General features: G+C 26.7%; 1 long non-coding RNA gene across 1 annotated transcript in view; it reads right to left on the bottom strand.

Annotated features, from left to right (window-relative positions):
* Window positions 1-482: 482 nt before the first annotated feature.
* The window catches only part of LOC107452937 (uncharacterized), a 29,112-nt gene continuing 6,427 nt past the window's right edge, over window positions 483-23,167 (bottom strand). The window contains exons 3-5 of the long non-coding RNA XR_015433139.1: window positions 12,353-12,409; window positions 8,782-8,913; window positions 483-1,266 (exon numbers count right to left, since the gene is read on the bottom strand). This is a non-coding gene — a long non-coding RNA (uncharacterized LOC107452937). The remainder of the gene's footprint in view (window positions 1,267-8,781; window positions 8,914-12,352; window positions 12,410-23,167) is intronic.

Genomic DNA, 23,167 nt, shown 5'->3' on the forward strand with positions numbered 1-23,167 from the left:
CAAAATACAGAAATATCACTGTCTCAACAAAAATCGTTGGCTGTACAAGAAATAAAACTTATTGGGCTTTATAACAGAACTCAATATTTCTAATTAGTTACAAAAGATTTAATTATATTCAATCTTAAAATTAAAATTTAGTATATCCACTTACCTGCTTTTCATGACACAGCCTTTTCATAAAATTGATGCTTTATAAAATAAATGATATACACATTTACTCCCTTTGTCTCAAAATGTAGTACGTGGCACAAAAACTTATTGAACTATTATGATAGCTTTAAAGATCCTAACATTGAAATTTCAGCAGACTCATATGTAAAGAATTTCAAATATAATTTCATTCTGAAGATGCCTCTATACTGAATTATCACAGCAATTGTTTTCCCAGATTGAGATAAACAATTTTATCATCTTTAGTATAAGTCACAGCGAAGCTAAAATTAGAAAAACTAATTCATGAGTAAAACAATGAGAAAATGTGAACATAAACAAATAGTATTTATTTTTCCATATGCATATTTGATTCCAGTTTTTTTTAAAAATTATATTAATTCCATTATTTCATTGGAAATGATAACACTTTAAACAAATTAGGTAAAAGTAATGATAAATATTGAATATACAGTACAGTACAGATACAAAACAAAGAATTTATCCAAAAAGCTAACTATACAATGCATTGGAATGAAAAAAAAAAATTTCCACCATATTTTTAAAATGAAGTCAAATATAATATGAATTATAAGATGTTTTATTCTTAACTTAAATAAATAAAATTGATGAAATTTAAATAATGGGTTAAATTTAAATATTGAGTTACCTTCTGACAAAAGTGGTGAGAAACTACATTTTATACTAATAAAATTTTATGATAGAAATTTTGTCCAGTATTACAGAATTAGTTTCAACATAAAAAAATCATCTTTAAATTACAATTTAACAAATTGTAGATTTATAATCAAATACAAATTATTAAATTTTAATCCTGGCAGATTTGGCATAATGGATTAATTATGGGTTTCAATATAGAGAATGTAGCAATAATCTCTAAAATAACATTGACTTTAGGCAATTTAGTTTGTTGATAACATTTTATGGAAAAGATACTTGATTCAACATACAGGATGAAGTTATTTCAGAGACAACATAAAATAAACAATAGGTTGAGAGAAAAATGAAAATTTGAAACACATTTTTAGAAGGCAGAGGCTGCGAACTAGCATCTTGGCATACCAACAGCTGGTAAGAGTAATCTTTTCCTAACTAAGATAATAAACATAAATTAGAAACATAGTAAGTATTAATAAATAATGCAATGCATCAAAAAGAAATAATTCTACAGCTTCTAAGGGGGAAACAGCAAGTTAATTAATAACATGTTGCTCATATAGACAAATTTTACACTACCAAAGAAAATAATGAAATTGATAGGATCAATCAACTGTGTTAAGAAGATTGCAATTATCACAAATTTAAAGGGACTAGAAAGTAATGTTTATTTTTCAGGGGTCTGTCCAGAAATTTAGCGAAAGGTCCGTTTTTGTAAAATTGTGAAAAAATTACTTGCCATTTGTGAATATAAAATAAACCTTAAGTCACATTCTTTCAACCAGAGTCCGCTTTTGTGAATTTGTGCAAATAGGGTCCGTTATTGCAAAAAAAAAATTTCTCAAGGAGTTTTTAAATTGTACAGACATACAAGATTATGCTCAACACTGTAAAATTATAATAAAAAAAATTAAATTTTAAATAATAAATAGCTATTGCTAGTACTATTTTAGAGATGCAACGTACGAATATTTTGTATTTAGCCTATACAGCTGAACGCAGAATATTCATTTCGGGCGAATAAGGGAAGGAGCTTCTGCCGAAGACAAAACTTAGTTCGTTTGCATTTGTCTTTCTCCCCCCTCCCTTCCTGGGAAGGATTTATTCGATTAACAAAATAATAATAAAGATAAACAAATTTGTGAAGCGTCCGATTAAAAGATAAATTATTTTGTGAAGGGTCCGTTTCTAAGTTAAAATATTTTGTGAAGGGTCCGTTTTTATGAAAAGGCATTTTGTGAAGGGTCCGTTAAAGGACCCAAATTTCTTCTAAACAGATCTCTGTTTTTGTAATAGGTTTTTCACTTCATTTTCCACAAAAAAAAAAAAGTATTTTTGATGATCTTCAAGGACCAAAATCAAAATTTTCAAGGACCTACTTAGTTATTGTTAGTAATCTATAATCAAACAGATTAAACAGATCAAACAGTTAGTATCAAACAGATTTTATTACATTGAAGCATATATTAAGCATCAATTTTACATTGTTTAATGGTTGTGGCAATATTTTAATATGTATGATCCACAGCTAAGAACGCAATCAGTTTGATTAGTTATATTGTGATTTAAATCAGTATGAAGATTGACATTAGCATACTTGCCAGCTTTTAATGACTGGCACCAGTAAAACTTTTCATGGGAAATTTAATAAAGTGTATCAGAATGATTCGAAAAATAATATTTAGCTTATCTGTTTCAATTTCAAAATACGATATCTTTTCATCAACTTAGAATATCAGTAATGCATTTTGAACATAATAAAATCTTTTGTAGAATATTTTGACAGATAACAAATTAAGATTTACCAAACTTTCTTTTCTTTAAAATAGATCAAACAAAATTTCTAGAGAATATCACAAACTCAAGCAGATGTTGAAATTCAGTCAATCATATTCTTTGATTGTAATGTGACACAATTACATAATCATTTTGCGATAATTATGAAAAACAATAATGTTTTCACAAAAATAAAAATCATGCAGTGGATTGATCGCTAAGACACGTTTTCCAGCAGATCACCCAAGTCAAGCATCACTGGCTGCGGTCAGTGTGCAGGTGGGCGACCACTTGGTTCAGCCTGCATAGGGACCGAGGGTGTGCGGGATTGGTCCTCGTTAAACTGTTCTATCGTAAAGTGCTCGACTTCGCGTGCAGGCCGTCAGGCTACCGAAGCGGGGATACCATCCACTCCGCAGAGTATCAAAATTGTGATGGCATGTCTTGGATCATCCTCAGGGATGTTTCCCAGACCGTCGCCAATAGCCCATTGTGCAGCTCTAGTGCGACGTAAATGAACAACAACAACATAAAAAAAAAATTTTTTAAAAACTAAATTTTTATATTTTTTAAAGAAAAAGTTAAGATGTTAATAATAATTTAATGTGGAAAACAAATCGAAAATAAATATTTATTAGAGTTTGGAAAATCAGTTCACTGATTTTTGTTCAAGACTAATTTCAGTCTTCAGGACTGAATAGCGGCAATTGTGTAAATAACATACATCAAAAATTACTAAATTTTCAGTATTGGAAAAGGAAAATATATTGAATTTCGGCTCGCCATTCTCTACAATTTGGAATAAAACTTTAATTTTCACGGGTTAGCAAGTAAAATTAAATTTCAAAAACTGTATGTTTCCAAATCAGTGCATGCTAGATATGGTTATGACAAGGCTAATACTAGACATGGTTTCCCCACACTCTGCTTGTAATTTGTAATCCAATCACAGGAAAGGGGTAAAAAAGGATAAGGGTTTTTTTTTCCTTCTAAATTTAGACCTGTCTCCAAGACTTCCATTTAAATGACCTTGAACTATTTTTTACAGTACAGAAAAGGAGAGGGTGTGATTAAAATTTCAATCGCTTTGCTTGAAGTTTCCTTCTCTCATGCTTTTTTTGAAGGAAAAATTATTACTATTTTGAAAATTAATCTAAGAAAATAAAAAACTTTTCAAGGACCTTATCCTGCAAATTCAAGGACTTTTCAGGGCCATGATTTTTTTTAAATGGTATAAATTTTAAACATCAGATGTACATACCAGAAAAACAACATACAAGAAATACATACTATTTACATTTTCAATGTTTATCCTAGGGGTGTACTGCAGGTTGTCTAATGAAGGGCTGTTCATATTTTTAGACATGTTGACAGCCAATTTAATTATATTTATTTAAACATTAGTATTCTAATTTTTTTTATCAATAATCTTTGTAATATTTTTGAAGAAAATTAAAGACGTTTAATTATTAGAATTTATTCAAAAAGGAAAAAACTAATACTTCTTTTTTAAAAGAAATATTTTTACATCGAAATAGATTTGTCAAAATAAAACAAAATAAATAAATAAACATAAAGAAAAGAAATCTTTTTTTCATACCAGCAATACAAAGTTTATTTTTAAAAATTTACTCAATATTGAGCCATTTTATATTGTACTTTATCCAAAAAGTTGTCTGTAAAATATATTGATCATATTTTTGTAACACCAATATCTTAAGTCAAATGCTTAAATAATGTTATTTGTTTTGAATTAGCAATATTATTTTAAGAGATATTCAGTATTCAAAAATGAATGTCACAAATGCAAAATTGCAAACTTTCTGGCTGCATATTCAACAGGAAAAAAAAAATAGATAAAATTCTTTTTCATATTTTCTTATTTGAAAGTAAAATATTTAAAGAATTCGAATTGAACCACTTGTTGTTTAAGTTTAGATCAGTTTATTGTTTAGTTTCTATAACTGGGCAATTCCTTGGTCTCAGACGTAAAAACTGAATATAAATTTCTCAGTAAAACTCTCTCATAAAACATAAGTTTATAATTATAAGATTTTTATATCAAATATTTAGTACATTAAAACCTAGCAAAAACAATTATCAAAACAAATTTTCTAAACAATTTCTTGCAAATTGGAGAAACAATAAACACTTATCTTTCAATAAAAAACAATTAATAACGAAGTATAATAGACGCTACATACTTTAGTAACTGTTCTACCTTAATTTAAAGTTGTAAAATCATATTCAATGTAAAATCAAATTAATGAATTTAGTTTTATATAATATATACATAATCCATGTCCTCTTATTAAATAGATAACTCTAATGGTGTGATCCAGTTTCTTTGAGTATCATTATATTCATATTTCATTTCAAAAAAATTTATTCATTGTTATAATAATAATTACACACTGGTAAAATTATTTTTGTTCATAGGTTTAATTTTGATTTATTACAAATATTTACTTTGTTAGGATTATTCTCAACTGATTCAATTTTTTATAAGTTTCTCTTTTTTGGGGGAGAACATATATAAATGATTTTTTTTAATGATTTAAAATTATTTTTAAATAAATTTCTCTTTATTAAAAAATAAATTTAAAAAAAGGGGGAGGTACCTTTATATGTTTAATTTTTCAAAATTTAAAAAATTTTCAAGTTGTTTATCAAATACCATTTTTTTAGTTTACTTTAAAAAAAAAAAAAAAATTACGCACAGAAATTGTGTTTAGCATGCCTTTAATTACTTTTATAAACTACAACTATTCCTCTTATTTTGATAATGAGTGGCAACTACTTTTTGAAATACAAATAAAATATTATAAAAAAGTAGTTTAAAGTTGTTGAGGAAAAAATTCAGTTATTAAAAAATACATATTTTCATAAATTTTTACAGCATTGAATGCTTTTTTTTGTAAGGAAGCACCCGGCACTTTTTAATGAATCCAATATTATAAAACATTATAATTAACTTTTTACACTACCAATAATTAAATAGGAAAAAAAATAACACAATTTAATAACTAACAATTAACACATTTTTAGGAAACAATTAACAGTGCTATGTGGGTCTCTGCCCCACTCCACCATAGGACTGATAGCATATTTTTAATTAATAATTAATTTTTAATTATTTTATTACGCAATTCAATTTTTTCACTATTTGCTTCTATTTGAAATGCTTGTACTATTAAATAAGAAATATCAGGTACAATAGTCAACTCAATCCCTGATTGTAATTATAGAGATTTTCCACCATTTAACTGATCGACCATATGAACTGACTGACTTTAAAATGAATAAATTTTAATTTTAAAAAAATCAAGCGGTTCCAGCAATTTTCGTTAAAACTACTGTTAGTGTCATTTATACTTTAAATTTTTTTTAAATAAAAAAACTGGCTTGTGTTATGTCTATAACATATTGGGTCTGTAACACCCTATTTTTACGTTTTTTTAAACCTAGAGAAATTAATAAAAATTGGATTAAATGAGAGCTAAAATTATTTTTATTAAAATTATAAAAACATTTCTGAAATTTTTTTTTTTTTCAAATTTGTAAATATAAGATTTTTAAATGGTGGTAAAGCAATCTGTAAAATCAAACTGAAATTAAAAAAAACTAAGAGTAAAACAACAGTATATGGAAATAAACAAAGAATCTCCTTTTACTCTTTATAACAACAGAATTAAACAGTACAGTGCCCGTTGCTTATAAAATCACCGGATAATAAAATCAGCCACTTTATAAAATCAAATCGGCAAGAACCGAATCGTTACAATAGTAATAAAAGTTAAAAACATCCTTTAAAAAAATCAATGCCGCCGCTTTTTAAAATCAAAATTTTGACTACATAATAAATCAAAAATGCAATATTTCAGGTTTTTTTGTTCTTATTTTTAAAATTTTATTTTTTCGAAGTTTAAAGTTCATGAAGTTTTGAGTTCATAGAAATCAATTTATCAATGTTAATTCCTTGACTTGGAGAAACCTATCACACTCAACAGGGGATCGAATTCTTATCTTACTTTTTATTGAATAAACCATAGAAGGGAGAGAAGTTTCTTTTGTTATCTACCTTAACAGAGAACATGAATAGATTTCCAAAAACTGTCTGTGCGCATGTTCCATATTATTTAAGCCGTTTGAGTAAATTATAGTTAGAGCACATATCATTTTTAAGTTCGTTTGGTGTTAAATTTTATCAACATGCAAACACAACAACAAATAATTAAATTAGTTAAAATAAAGCATTAATGTTGTCATTATTTCAGCTTTTAAAGAGTGTGCATTTAGAATATATCATAAAAATTTGATTTTTTTTTCAAATGTTGAATCGCCTCTTAATAAAATCAACCGCTTAATAAAATCAAAAGAGCATAAAACGAAATTGATTTTAATAAGGAAATATTACACATTTACAATTTAAATTTCAATTCTTACACACTTGTTTTCATGTGAAATTGGGAGGGAGGGTAAATTTCATTTGAAAAATTAGATTTTTCGGCGACCTAAACCCATGAATTTCGATGATTCTTTTTAAAAAATAGTTAAAATCATGACACTTCATGCCAAATTTTGTTAAATACCGAAATTCATGACTTTCAAGGTGCACAGATACCCTGTCAATATCGAGGTATAGCAGGACCAGGGTTCTATCCAGGCCAAATTTACTACCCTTTAGCGCCTATACCTTCACAAATTCAACTTTATAAAAATGGTAGTTTCACAAAATACTATTTCTTAACATTTTATTTTTGAATCCCGTAAGAAATACTAAATTCATATTTTTGTGTTGATTTTTTAACCCCTTAACAATCGGTTAATTTTCAAGACAACGGTCATAAAAGTGCCTATTTTTTTAGCTTTTGTATTTGTATTACGTATTTGATTAGTGTTGCAAATAGTTTAAAATAAACTAACTATCTACAATTACCTTAAAAATATCCTGGTACTGCCATCAGGTGCGTAAATTGAGAAATAAAATGTTTTCCGGGCAAAAAAAAGAAAAAAGAATTAGTTTTATTCTTATCGGCGCGTTACTACTGAACACTCCAGCCCGTCAATATCATGGGAGCATAAAATAGTGGGCGAAATCTCACAGGAGCGAGAAGGAAGGGGTTAATATGATATTTAATTTTTCACAGATTATATCTAAATTTTCACAAAACAGGTACCTCTCAGAATACACTAGACAGACCCCTTAGGACAATTTTCATACTCCCAAATTCTAATGCTTGCATATTTAAAAATATATTGTATAGATCTATATATAAGCCTATGTGTAAATAAAATCAAGAATACACCTTTTATTTGGAAATTTATAGAAAATTAAAAACTTATACGTAAGCCAACATAAAATAAGTCATTCTACATTTGGAAATAAAAATGTACAACACGCTAAAATGAAGGAGACCACCCCGAATTTTTTCGGCTTTCTGCAACAAAACTCTGAAGCATCAATATCTTTCTGCAAGAAACTTTCAATAATAACAAAGATATATCTTACAAAGTTAAAGTAATAAAAACACTGTGTTTACAAAAAAAAAAATTTTTATTCTAATATTATGAGAGATATTCTCACATTTTGTTGGGGAGAAAAACGCACTAATTATTTTTTTTTTATTGCATTTTGTAAATCAATATCACGTTAAAAAAATAATTAAAAATCATGAAATCTATAGCAGTAAATACCTATAAATACCAGACTCTTCAAAAGGGGTTACTCAAATGTGTGCTTAGTTTCAAGATTTGATTGTTGTAATAAAATTGAATTTTAAAAACTATATGGAAATAAAAAGCAACAATTGTAAAAAAAAAAAAACAAAAAAAAATAATTGAATTGTTGTCTTAAAAAGTAAATACTTGAATAAACGTCTCAAATTTCCTATATTGTCTGAAATATACCGGGATAATTAAAAACCACGTAAAAATCAATTGATATTATTAAGGGGGGAAAAAGATTATTTCAAGCCTTCTATTACAGAGATATATTTTTCATACAACTGGAGATTATCTTTATTAAGAAAAGATAAAACTAATCATAGAACTAATAGTTGCATAATTGTTAACAACTGCACACTAATTTTGTTTCTTTTTCATCAGATGTTAATACTATAAACAATAAATTATATAGAAGGAAAATACTAACAAACATTTTATATCACTTACAGATCAAACATTGTTGATGATAACTCCTATCGATTCCTGAGTTGGATTAGTAACATTAGCCCATAAAGATAAGCAATATTAAGTAGCAGCATATGATATCCAATCTTCCTGTCTAGAGCAATTTCAATATACCTGAAAATTAAATTTTAACTTTAAATTAAATTCTTTAAAAACAAACAAATATTTAAACCATCTAAGAGCTAGCAATTTAAAAATCTAGAAAAGCTTGCATGAAATATTTTAGCATTTAGATTATACATAGCAAGAAAAATATGGGTTACACAGTAAGATGTGCCTTCTATTATTCAAGCGTAAAAAGTAAATTTTTTCCTTGAATTTTTATACACAGATATTATAGGAAATTTATACATTTTTAGTGAAAATTTGTAAATACAGGTATGACTAATTCTTTTACTGCAGAAAGGATATATATATATATATATATATATATATATATATATATATATATATATATATATATATATACAGTGAAACCTCCTTTTGTGAACACTCCTGCAAAATGGACGCCTCTCAATATGGACATATTTTTAATTCCCCAGGAATCTTCTATGAATAAACCATTGCGTGCATTCTCCGCAAAGCGGACACTCCCATAACCGGACGCGGACAGTCATTTTGGTCCTGAAGCATTATTTACTATCTCTTCAAATCAGACACTACCTTTTCTAAATTTGAAAAAAAAAAAAAAAAAAACTATTTCCGCTTTAAATTGCAAGGGAAAAAATTGCAACTTTTCGCTATTTTTAAAACACGTAAAATTTTTTGCCTTATCCATAACTAAAAGTATTGTTAAGCTATTTAACTACTGAAGAATCAATCTTTCTCCTGTCACCTTGCATTATCGTTGCAAAGAAAGGAGAGAAAATGATACTTCTGTCCTGAAATAATTCGGAGAGCGGCATGTTTTGATCTTTTCATCTGGACCACACAGGTAATGAGTCCCCTCAAGTTAAAATGATATCTTAAATGCTCTCAATGCTTCTTACCCATTGAAAATTTCTTTAATTTTCTTATGAAATTGACGACTGTATTTAACACAGTTGGGGTAAAAAAGAGAACAGAAATATAATCTCTGATGTGTTCATATAAATGAAACACTTATTTAGACACCTGATAGCTGTTGATTGTGAATAATCAGCTTTATAGGTCCTCATCTCATGACTTAACTGTGAATTGTGGGAGGTTTACTTTCGAGAAGGTATTAACCATGTTCCATATCAAATGATAGGTAGGTGTAAGGGGATGTAAACCTAATAATTGAAACCAACTGAGGACTGAAAGCTCCTATTCGGTATCATATGTTTGATTTAGTATCTATGCTAATAGGAAAATTATATTCATTTATGCTAAATTCAGAATTATGTATTTATTTTAAACTTCTTTATATATTCTTTTTTATATTTCTTAAAGTTTAAATAAATATCCTTGTAGATAGTTATTGCAAATTATTTAAGTATATCTTAATCTTTGAAAATATTCTAAAAACAATTAACAGTGTTAAACTTCGTTATTAGGGTACCCTTCCTGTAAGTGGACAACTCTCATAAACAGACAATTTTTTCGGTCCCGAGAATGGAGGTTTTACTGTATATATGTATAAATATATATATTAATTACAACATCATGACATAAAAAGTTTTTAGAACTCAACTAAATATTTAAAATTTGATCAGAATTCAACTACACATTTATGGTACATATTTTTTCTAATACAGCTATAATAATCAACTGCAAAATTGAATAGGGTAATAATTTAATGGTCATTTAGCATCATGCTAGATTCACCAACAATACTCATCATAATGGTTAAATAGTGAATATGTGTTTGCATGAGCAAGTTTGAGTGTTCACGGTGGCCAGTCCTCAGATAAACTATAATTCCCCGACATTTTAAAAAAACTAAAAATCTTTACAGAAAGTTACCATTCAAAATAGTGCTGTTTTTTTTAAATAATTAAATAAGTTAGGAATTTACAAATGTAAAGATTTTCTCTTAAATTCTATATTTATTTTCTATAGAAAATAGCTTTTCGAACCTAAAAAAATTTCATAGGAAACCAAAATTTTGGATTTAATAAATTTATAACTAGTTTTATAAAATGCTCCAAAAATAAATTACTGAACCAAACTGTTTATTATCCTAATGATTTTTATGAAATTTAAACTAAACAAAACAATAACTTGTTAAATGGAGTGTAGAAATAACTTATAAATTGATAAATAATAGTTAGTTAATGTTAGCCTAATTAGCTAAGTTCTTGAAAGATATAACTGAATAAAACATTTTAAATGCCTAATAAGAGATTGAAATTCACTTGCAATAAAGTTGCGAGTAATGCTAATAGTCTATGAATTTTCAGAGTTGATTGTGAATATTCCTGTTTTCCAGTAGTATGTTTAGATTTTCGAGAATTCCAAACCTGCTTTCAGAAACCTGTTTCCTTCCCGTGTTTTAACAGTGGCAAGCTTAATCTATTTTGTGCGGTATACTAATGAAATACTCATAAATTAGGGCATGGACGTTCTAAGCTGGGGGACAGTGGGTTTACACCCCTCTCAATAATTAGAAGTCAAATTTTACAGATTATCATCGATTTAAATTTCTTAAAACTAATAACTAGACAGAGATAAAAATAATTAATTTTTTGCAGGTATACAATTAGGAGTTCTTTTTCTTCCTATTTGTGAAATTTATTAAATTATTGTGACTGTGCAACTTAATTTCATCCCCTCAAAAAATGGATCTGTGTGGCACCCATGACATAGAAAGATAAGAGTCTAGAGTTTTTATTGTATACTTCTACCTGATTTCTTTTCAATATATAAGCAAAATGTGCAAAGGAATTGCATGTTTTATTAAGTTTTATAATACATCGAAGAATAAAAAAAAACTTCAGAAAACACATCAACATTTTTCTTTAATGAGTGGAAATTAAGGAATCAACAGTTAAAAATTTAAAAACATAAATATATTTTAATTCTTAATTAAAAGATTTAAAAATATATCTAGTAAAATTCTCAACATACTATCAATCAACATTGCTGAAACTTAGTTTTGCATAAAACAAAATGAAGTGTTATGCAAAATTGCTATGCAAATTTACTTTTTTACAATAGACTAAAATAAAGGTACAAACTATAAAGATGCCTTAAACTATAATATATATGTATGTAATAAAATTTATTAATTTTCTTCGTTTTTCACTTTTTCTTTTTGTCTTTATTGTAATGTTATAGTGATAATGCAGCTTGGCACTTTAAATTATCTACTTTTAACTTACTTCTGTTTTTATTTCATTCCGGTTATAATTCATTTTGTAATTTCATGTGTTTGGGGCGTTGTTCTAAGAGCCTATTTTTATGGATTTGAACAGTAATAATAATTTTATTAATTATATATATATATATATATATATATATATATATATATATATATTAGAAAAAATTACAAAAATAGGAAGAGTAGCATAAAAGAAAAAGGTAAAACAAAAACTTATTTTAAATTATGACCTACTATGAGAATATGTGTAATAAAGTACTCAACAGTTACCTTGTCTCAAAGTAGTCATTGAAAATGATCACCTCTTTCTTTCTACGTTTCATGGATCTAAAAAAGTGAACATAATTTCGTTAAAACTAAGTGCAGCATAATACTCATGAATTACCTGATGCCAACAAGATGCAACTCTTGAATGGTCTACGTGCAGCCAAAAGGATTATTGAGCCAAAAAAAAAAAAAAAAAAAAGAGAAAGAAAGAAAAAAAATAACATAACTTCCCTTATAAAATTAAATTGCAATCATACAAATTATTTATGAAAAAATTGTTTAACACTCATCATCAGTAAAACACATTAACTTTAATTTTTAGAAGCTGAAACCGCATTTTCGTTAGTTTCATTCAATTGAAATCAAGTGTGGCAAGGAAGATAAAAAATAAAATAAAAATTAATTAAAAAAAAAAGCTTTTGTTTTGATATTACTTTGAGATAAATATTCTATCTTATTTCAAAGAAAGAGTAGTAACCATAGAGAAATTTTAAAATCAAGTAATATTTATTTATTACATTTATTAGATAAAAAAAAAAGTGTGTCATTACATTAAAAACAAATACAAGACTAGGGATTAAGAATTTAAATCCCTAAAATTACGTGAAGAGTGCATTACGGGAAACTCACCTGTCAATGCCATAGTTGGAACCAATAATTATAATTTGTGTACTTGTAGAATAAATAGTATTTATAAAACAAAATATTCAAAATTTCATTTTTTCTTAACAATGTCCGTTAAATCTTTATATTTTACACCATAATGACAAAAATCTAAGTTTGAAGTTAGAAATTTATAACTAATAAATAAAGTGCCTTTAAGCTCAGATTTTTAGTTAATTTTATGTTTTCTAATATTTGGTATCTAACTTGAGAAGGCAGGTAGGAATGTGCAAGTAATTTATAATGGAGAAGTCCTTCTAAAGACTAGAGATGAGACAGACTCAGCCTGAGCCAGGATTGTTTACTGAAAGAAGATTTTAAGCTAGGATCCTTGGCAAAATTTTTATAAAATTTTTGCGATTTTTAAACAAGCATATTGAATATAAAAAAATTTAAACTTTATAACGCATAAAAATTTCAGCTACCTGCTTCTTTTGATTGGTCCTTTTGCTTTCTAAGGCTAGCGCTAACAGTAAAATGACTTTTAACTTAATAGTTTTACTTTCTTTTATAATTTTTGTTTCAGTCTACTTGGAATTTTTATTGGCTCAGAGTACACAAAATTGGCCCTTTATAAAACATATATCTCAGACTCAGGTTAAGTAATTTCATGCTTCTCACGCTCGAGTGTGCACAGATTAAAATTCTTTGGGCTCCAGCCCCCAAAAGTGAGCAAAACTTTTATTGCACTGCCACTAGAAAAAACTTTTAAATAAGTGCAAGTGTTGACAGCTAAGAAATAAGTAGGATTTGTCAAATATAATTTCAATAAGCAATCATATTTTCAAAAAGCTGATTTATAATAAAATCCAGTTTACTAACAGCAATGGAAATAAATTTGTTTCTATAATAAAATTATATTACTTTGTTGCTTATATTTTCAAAACACAGTAATTTTTTCCACCAACATATTGCTCATTTAATGATTATATACTGAATTACTTTAGTCAATGAATAAAATAATCAATGAACAAAAAAAAATTTTCTATTTGCAAGATGAAGACATAATTTTTCACAATCCTACAAACAAATAATTTGGTAATCGGCAAATCCTGTCAGATATTAGAATGTAAATTTAGAATCTGCTGAGAATCTATATAATGAAAGGAGAAAATTTGACATCCGATGAATCCAAATGATGTAAAAAAAGAAAGAAAAATTGCACAGATTTCTTGTCAACCTTTCAGATTACTATAATAAAAAATAAAAATTTTAATTGCTCTAGTTAAAATTAATTGCTCTAATTAAATTAAACTAATTTGAAATTTAAAAAGAGGTCTAATTTTTTTTTTTAAATCTTCAATATCATAAGAGTACAAAGATAAAAGTTTTAATTTTACTACTATTAATTCTTCTAAAATCCAAAAAAAATTATATTTTAAAATTTATGAGACCACTTAGAAACATCAAAGTAAGTTTCTAAAAAAAAAAAATTCCTAACTGTGATGTAAAATATTCCCATCAACAAAATTTTGGTGTTAGATTTATTTTTCGAAAAAACTTGCAAAATATATTGTCATGTAATAGCTATTAAGTTATGACATTGAAAAGCATATTCAGCAAATATTTTCTGAAGTAGTAGTGATGGCGGCAGTAGCTTTCTTTTAATATGAGAGATAATAAAAAAATACTTCCACTAGCTAAACATTAAACTTTGTGTTGCAGTCTTTGAATCATAGAAATTTTTATGTATTTAAGAATTAAAATAAGCTTCCTCAGTATGTAATAAAATTTACATGTTTTTCTTTCATAATTCGTCTGTATTACTATAACCAAACTATATTTTCATATTTTGAATTTTTTTTTTTTTGTTACACTTTTTGAATTTCTCTTATTCATAAAAAAAAGACAAGGGAACTTATGAAGATGAACTACTTGGTGTCATAGCTCTCTTGCTAATGAAACTGACTCGTTTATATTCAAAAATAAGAGCTCCTTGTGATTTTCAGAGGAAAATATAAGAATTTTAAAATGGATGCCTGATATGAGATACTTGTAGATTGTTTTAATCTTCATTTAAGATTTTTTAAAGAAGGTGTAATATTTAACAATTTTATTTGTTTTCCGAAAAAAAAAAAAAAAAAAAAAAAAAAAAAAAAAGGAGAAAGAGAGAGATGAAATTTTGTAAATATGCCGAATGGCCAATCATAATTTGGTAAAATAGTAAAAATCTTTGGGTGGTCACACCGATTTTCTGTGACCTCCCGTCCCGAAGTCCCTGGTTATTTCATTACTTGTTAACGAAACTGTTGCAAAACCATAGAAAACTTCATTTGCGTATACAATATAAAATCACTCACTTATATGAGGAAAGTCTATTATTAATCAGGAAATTAAAAAATTTCCTATTCAGAATTGTTCGATTTACTCTGGAAGAAGCACATTTAGTCATCTGCGGTCTGATTCAGTAGCACTGACATTCTGATAGTTTAAAATGAAAACATCCAAACTTACAGCACAAAAAAAAAAAAAATCTGATTTCAGATTGGAACACAAAACTAAAATATTTACCTTTTTTCTCATGAGCTAATAAATCATAAGGCATTTGAAAAATATTTCTAACTATACACTTAATAATACTATTATTGTCTAAAAAATAATTAGCAATGCTCAGGGTGCTACAATCTGGAGAAAGAAATTTTTTAAAAAATGTCATCACATACTTTATTTTACCTCCAGTACCTAAGAGTTACTAATTTTAAGTGAACAGATAAATCTGCGGAATTTTTCGGCATATTGTTCAAAACATCACCAAAATAAAGCAAAGGCATCAAAGCATACCATTATTGATCAAGAAACTTGGAGAAAGAATTTTTAAAAAAATTTATCACATACATTATTATTTGATGGCCGGCTATAAAAGATTGCTGATTTTATGAAAGAAAATTAAACTGCATAATTTTTACCTAATTATTTCTAAACATCACCAACAAAGAGACATTAAAGCAGACCATTTTTTCAATGATAAATAATAAATAAAGCTTAAGTTACTACAAACTGGAAAAAGAATAATTAAAATCATTACATACATTATTATTTTTCCTTCAATGTCAAATAGCTACCTTTTTTAAGAATTCATGATTGATACTGACACAGAGATAAAGAGCATCAAAGCAATGACTCAGAAACATTAAAGCAAACCATTTTTGCTTTAATAATAATAATAAACAAAATTTTAGTTGCAACAAACTGGAGGAAAAAAAATTATCACATACATTATTTATTTACTTCCAGCATCAAATAGTTATTGATTGTATGAAAGAAAATTAAACTAACTGTGCATTTTTTTGTTAATCACCACTGACACAAAGACCTAGATTATTAACAAAATAATGTTATATTAGTTGTGTATATTCAGACCATACTGAAACATCAATGCGGACTTGACTTAACAGAGCTCACAAGAAACTCTACTTACTAAATAGAAATTTATCAGCAATTTACAACATTCATACTTAAACTGAACACATATTTCACCACAATAAGACAAGTTTCTGTATTTACAGTAGAGAACCGATCATCCGGAACGATCGGGACCATCGCGATTCCGGATAACTGATTTTTCCGGTTTTCTGAATCGCTACAAAATGCCATTTTTTTAATGTTTATAAAACGAAACTAAAAATTTTTTTTCAAATAGTTTTAGAAATAATAAAAAATGATATATAATAATACAGTAAAGTTTAAATAAGGAAAGAAATTATGAAATAAAAATTATATACAGGCTTATATATGTTATTAATGTTATTATTAACATTAATAACATATATATGTTACTAACATATATATGATACGCCGTATGCTCTAAATAACAAAATGGGCTCAAAATCTTGCAGGGGGAAAAAAAATTTTTAATGGAAGAAAATTAATTTCCAGTTCCGAATTTCATTCCGGTTACCTGGCTTTCCGGATAAGAGATTCTGCACTGTATTATTACTTTTGAGCTTTCTACATTCTGTATTACCTTTGTGTTCAGCTAGAACATATTCAATCAAGATAGCAAAAGTTTTAAAGTCTTTCAAGATAGGTAGCACAAGTATGTTGGTTATGCAAAGTATTAAAAATCTCCAAGGGTATTCTATGGGTAGTTATATTTAGTTACTATGGGTACAACACTAATAATAACTTTATTCCTTTGTGAGGAATAAAAGTATTTAACATATTTTACCTTGATTAGGTGAGTTTGTGAATATGTCTTATTACCTTTCTGATTAACTAGAACATGTTCCAACAAAATAGCACAAGTTCAACTTCTAAAGTCATTCAAGAAAACTACCATGGATACGATAAGACAAAGTAAACTTATGAAAATCTCTAACTAGAGAACCTTGAGCTAAAGAAGGGTATTCGAAAATTTAACCTACAGCAATTTTGTACACAGAATATGTACATCACAGAAGTATGAACGGCTAAATAACTAAGCCATAAAAAACTTTTCGAAAATTAACTTAATCACTTCAAATTAAATATTCAAGTCTCCAAAACTATTATCGAATGCAGAGATATTTTAAATAGGAAATGCTAAATTTATTGTAATATAATGTAGTAAATAAAACTGCTATCAATACAATCATACCATGTAAATTAGGGGTGCACAACCTGCGGCCCAAATGCGGCCCTTCGACTACTGAAGTGCGGCCCGCGAGAGTTTCTAAACACAATAAAAAAAATTTTAAAAAATGGCAATTTTTAATCGCACTTTAAAGTCATCACGTTTTGACACAATCAATTTTAACAGATTCTTTAGTAAATGTACGTTTAACGCGCTTTCTTGAAGCCGAATTTATCGTAAATATAAATGATTTTTTTTTAAACAGTTATTTCCGCTTTTCTACGTGATTTTGAAAATTCCGAATTTTCATAACGACGCGAGTTTCAGATCGCAAATATAAATAATCACTTTTTCGGCACTTTATTTGTGACGATTTCATCTTAAATCTAAGTGATTTTCTATCTTTTTTTTGCAATTCTTTCTTTTTCTTCAAAAAATTTTCTCGGCAGTTATTGCTATGCGTTCCTACGTATTATAAAAAATTCCAATTATTCTGTTACGACATGCAAATTTTAAATCATGCATTTGACGCGCTTTATTTGTGCTGAGTTCAGCATAAATATATTTTTTCTTAATTATTTCTATACTTTTCCTCGTGATTTTGACGATCCCGTTATTTAACTATGATGTTATTACGACACGTGATTGTTAATCACGCAATTAAATAATCACTTTTTGATACGGTATTACCGTACAGTTTTATCCTAGTTATTTTTCCTTCTTTTTTATTTCCGCAACGAATATGATTTGATCGAATGTCGTAATGAATTGTGATTTGATCAAAAACCAAATATTCGACAAAAAGAAGAAGAGAAATCTATTGAACGCCGTTCACTTGGGGCCAAATAGCAAAATCTTTTAGCAGTATAGCAACACTGAAACTAAAATTTCAATGGTCAGAATAATATTTCCTGGAAAAACGCTAATTAACTCTAAAAAATAAGGCCAATCAAGAACGTTTTTGAAAATTTCGAAAAGCAAAACAGAGAACATAAAAATCAATCTTAATTTTTGAAAATTTTTTTTAAAGCTGAACATCTCAATTTTTCAATTACCAGAAAAAGCCAAGAAAAAAGAATTAAGTCAACAGAAATGCTATTAAAAATTACTGCGTTATAATGAAAACGTCTAAAAAAAGTTTTTTTTTTATTTAAAGAAAATAAAAAGATAGAAAAAATGTTCTTAATTTTTTAAGTGAAAATCTTATGCCGAAAATCTCAATTTAAATTTTTCTCATTGCCATAATTTTAGAAGAAAAAAAATTGCTATAAATTTTTTTTTTATTTGTAACTTTATTTTTAAAAAAATGCTGAGTCATAATAAAAATGCCTAAAAAAAGAAAAACAGAAAAAACAAATTTTTCTTAGTTCCTGAAACAAAACTTTAATGCTGAAAATCACACTTTTCTATGTTACTGGTTATTTATATTACAGTACAGGGAAAGAGTGATAATAAATTAATAGTATGAGACGTTCTGTTAAAATGCTGGGTTATAATGAAAACTGCAAAAAATGGATCCTTCTCAATTCTCAAAGTATCGAAAAAATGACAAAATTGACTTGTCTGATTATAATTTTAAAAAAAAAGTAATATCTATAAAAATTCAAAAATAAAAAAAACTTAGAAAAATGCATTTCTAAAAAATATTTTGCCAAATATTTGACTGATCATTCAACCAACTGAATTTTTCACAGAAGGGCCAAATACTCGTTACATCCCTCCCTAATTTAAATGCAATGTTATTGCAACTTGAGAAATTCATAAAATGGCGGAAAACGTGAATTTTTAAACTGCTCACTGTTAGTAGTTTAGATCTCAATTTTTTGTTGCTTAAGTGATGTTTTTCGATAAAAAAAAGGAAAATGTTTACGATATAAAAAATCTAATAATTAATAAAATAAAATTATTAAGTACATTACAAAATAAGCATTGGATTTTATTTTGAACTATCACAGTTTTGTTTTTATTTTAGGCTTTTGTTTAAAACGTATAAATTTTCTTCAATTAAAATATTTCATTTGAATTTATATTACTTAATTACGACTAAACTTTTTCCTACTTTCATTCTGTGGGCATTGCAGTTTTTTTTTTAATTTATTAGAATTTAATTCTAAAATGAGTTTTCATATTGCATGATATGATAAAAAACAAATATTTCTTTTCTTCAATGTTTATTTATTTTGATAAATCTATTGTTCATATGATAGAAATAGCAATTTTTTTTTGTAAAAAAAAAAGAAAAAAAAGTATAAGTTCTTTTATTTTTGAATGAATTCTAATAATGGAACACTACTAAGTTATTGATATTACTAAGTTTATTAATAAAAAAAATGGAACGATAATGTTTAAATAAACATTATTACATTTGTCATTAACATGTCTAAATACATGTGCGGCCCTTCGTCAGCCAACCTGCTGTGCAAGTGGCCCTTCACTCAAAAAGGTTGTGCACCCCTAATGTAAATCTTATTTTTTTTACTCAGTGATTCTGCTTTTACACCATGATGCGTCAAATAGGACAAAACTCAAACAGAGGCGCAATTATTCAGCATGAAAAAATACTTTCCTCGAAGCCAAATTTTAAATAGAAATTCCTCTTAATTAATAGCTGAAAAACAATTAGAATAATTTTGAGTACTATCTAATTACATCATTGTTTTTCTTTGATGCAAGTATTTGATCTACCCTAATTAAAATCCTTAGATTGTTCAAGTACAACTATTTTTCCTTAGAAATACTTTATTTTGTTTATCAATAGATAGAAAAATTTATGTAAATATTAATAGATAGATAAAAAGGTCAAGAAATGATATTTTAAATCTGTTTTTTAAACCAGTTTTTAGTAAAAAGGGGCCCAGAAATATATAAGTCCTAGATCCTAAAGACCAGTACCTTTGAAAGTCCAGCAGAATCACCAAAGACAATTATATGAACTTAATTAGTAATTAAACTTAGGCTATAATAGTCAAAACAATTATAGCTGCAATTAAATTTTTAATGTCAAAGTTGCTATGTGCAGATGTTAAAAATTATCATCAAAATCTCTTTCAAAATCAAAAGCTTACCTTCAATGGAATTAATAACTTCAGAATTAATTAGCATGCACGTGTATTCATAAATCTAATTTATTAACGTCTAACTGACTTTAGATTCTATTTTTGAAAATTTTTAACTTCATTACTTTAAAATAATTAGTTTAAGATTTATTTCAGCTGAGCATAAAGATTTTTATTTCTTAACTAGATACATGAATACTATGGAATGATTCTAAAATTCCTTTTTTAAACCCTATACTATTACATACTTTATAAGAAACTCTTAAAATAACTTACATATATTTTGTTGAAATGTTCTTTGAAACTTTACACTTACTGTTCTTTGACAAAATGCTCTTTGAACACTTACCATATTCTCTTAAACGGTTTTAGAGCTACTATTTAAAATAATAGCTATTTAGCATATTTTCCACATTAAAACAAATACAATACCAAAGCTACAATACAGAAGGAAAAACTCATCTGAAATACAATTACAGTAAAAATGTTTGCTTCCAAATACGGCAGCAAATAGTATCCTGTCTAAAGCCTTATACAGACACTTCTGGAGACTATAAGACTTTTTCAAAAATGTAATTAAATGTTTACATAAAAGAAATACACCCTAAAATGAGCCTAGCATTGTAAGAGCAACTGGGAAGCGAGAGACATATATAAGCATTATAGCTGAATATTTTTCATATTTTCACATTAGTACACATGTGTAGAAATTTGCCTTTCGCACGCCTTTTGCTTTCCGCTTTCTCTCACAGTGTGCAGCCTAATTAAAACAATTGTTGAAAACCTGATTAAAAAAGCGAGATACACGTATAAGCATTATAGCCATATGTTTCTCATTATACGTTAATGCAATGATTCAGAAAATTGTCTTTTGTCTTACACTTCCACTGGTAATGTGTAGCAGCCTGATTAAAACAATAAAAACCACAATTAAAAAAGTAAGAAACATATGGAAGCATTATAGCTATATGCATGGCTACCATCTTGAATAGAAAAAAGTCCAGTAGATTTTACAATATAATATTAATTTCATACCTGTTGCACAATATACTAAATATTTTACACATGAGGAATTTGAGGGATTATTATTGCCAACAAATTACAAAAACTTTATTACACTAATAGCTATGAATGGTCTGCATAACTTTCCATTTATAATCAACATTAATTAACCTGATTTTGAAATATTTTTTATTATGTTAACTCATAATTTTAAATTTTAACAGACAAGTAATTCATTATTGATAGCTAAAAGAATTTCTAATTAATTCAAAAAAGGAGCTCTGAATTAAAATAAAATGAAAATTTTAGAACAAAAAAAAAAGCCTTAAACTAATTACTAAAAATGACACTTGCTTCATTTTGTACAGTAATACTTATTTAAATCTTCGAGCAAACGATAAGTGTCAAAATAGTTAGATTTTTTTTCCAAGAAAACTTGCTCAATTTTAGGAAGTTTCCTAAAATGTACAAAATCTAGGAGAATTATTTAACCAGAAGAGACTGGCAAAATCCAGTAGTTTACTGGTAAATCCAGTAGAGTTGGCATCTATGCTTATGTTTCTCATATTTTTGCATTAGCACACACACATTACTACAAATATGTAGCAATTGGCTTTTCAGATCTCTTTTGCTTTCTGCCTTCTTTTGGTGTGTAGCATGATTAAAACAATTGTTAAATGAAAAATTGTAAAACAGACAAAATTAAATTAATTTAATTATTTGTCAGCGTTCTTATGAGAAATGGAAAAAGTGATATCAATCTTAACACCATTAATTTTGTATCATAAAACAAAATTAAATTTAGAAATATTGATTTAAAAATGTACCTAAAATGCACAAATAACATAGAAAACTGAGTCTATAAAATTGAAGGATAAATTGTAATTAAACATATGCATAAGTCAATAAATTTTTTAGATTATATAACAATAAAAAAAAATAAAAAAATCTTTTTTTCTCATTATGAGAAAAATGAAGTTTATCTGCAATCTGAGGGTAATATAATAACAGAGAAAAATACATAATTTAATTTATAAGTTTAGTTAATTTAACAACCTATAGAAATTACTGATATTTTCTCATTAAGTAGATTAAAAAAGATGAAAATATTTAATGTTTTTAAATAAAGCAAATTTTTAGAAGGATAATTAGTATATTTTACCAAAACTAAATAGCTTCAAGGTATTTTTTTAATAAAAAGCCAGCAGAATATGCACAGCCTTATACTTAAAACTAAATTTCGTTCAAAAATTTGTTTAATTATTGATTTTGATTTCAAAATATTGATTTAAAAAAAAGAAAGACAGCGTATTAACTTGATTACATCAAATGTTTTTGTTTTTTCTTGCTGAATAAACAAATACTTTAAATTTTTTTTGATCTAATGATCAGAATTTCGCACATGAAGGCCAAATCTTGAGTTTCAGAAACTAATTAATTTAAGATAATTTACATTATGCAATCAGAAAAAGAAAAAAAGTTCATAAAAATATTTTTTTAAAAAAAGAAAAAAAAAAGGTTAGGTTTTTGATTTAAAAAAAAAAG

This window comes from Parasteatoda tepidariorum, chromosome 4 (assembly GCF_982258835.1).
Source record: "Parasteatoda tepidariorum strain Cologne lab strain chromosome 4, Ptep-v5.0, whole genome shotgun sequence".
Lineage (NCBI taxonomy): Eukaryota > Metazoa > Arthropoda > Arachnida > Araneae > Theridiidae > Parasteatoda > Parasteatoda tepidariorum.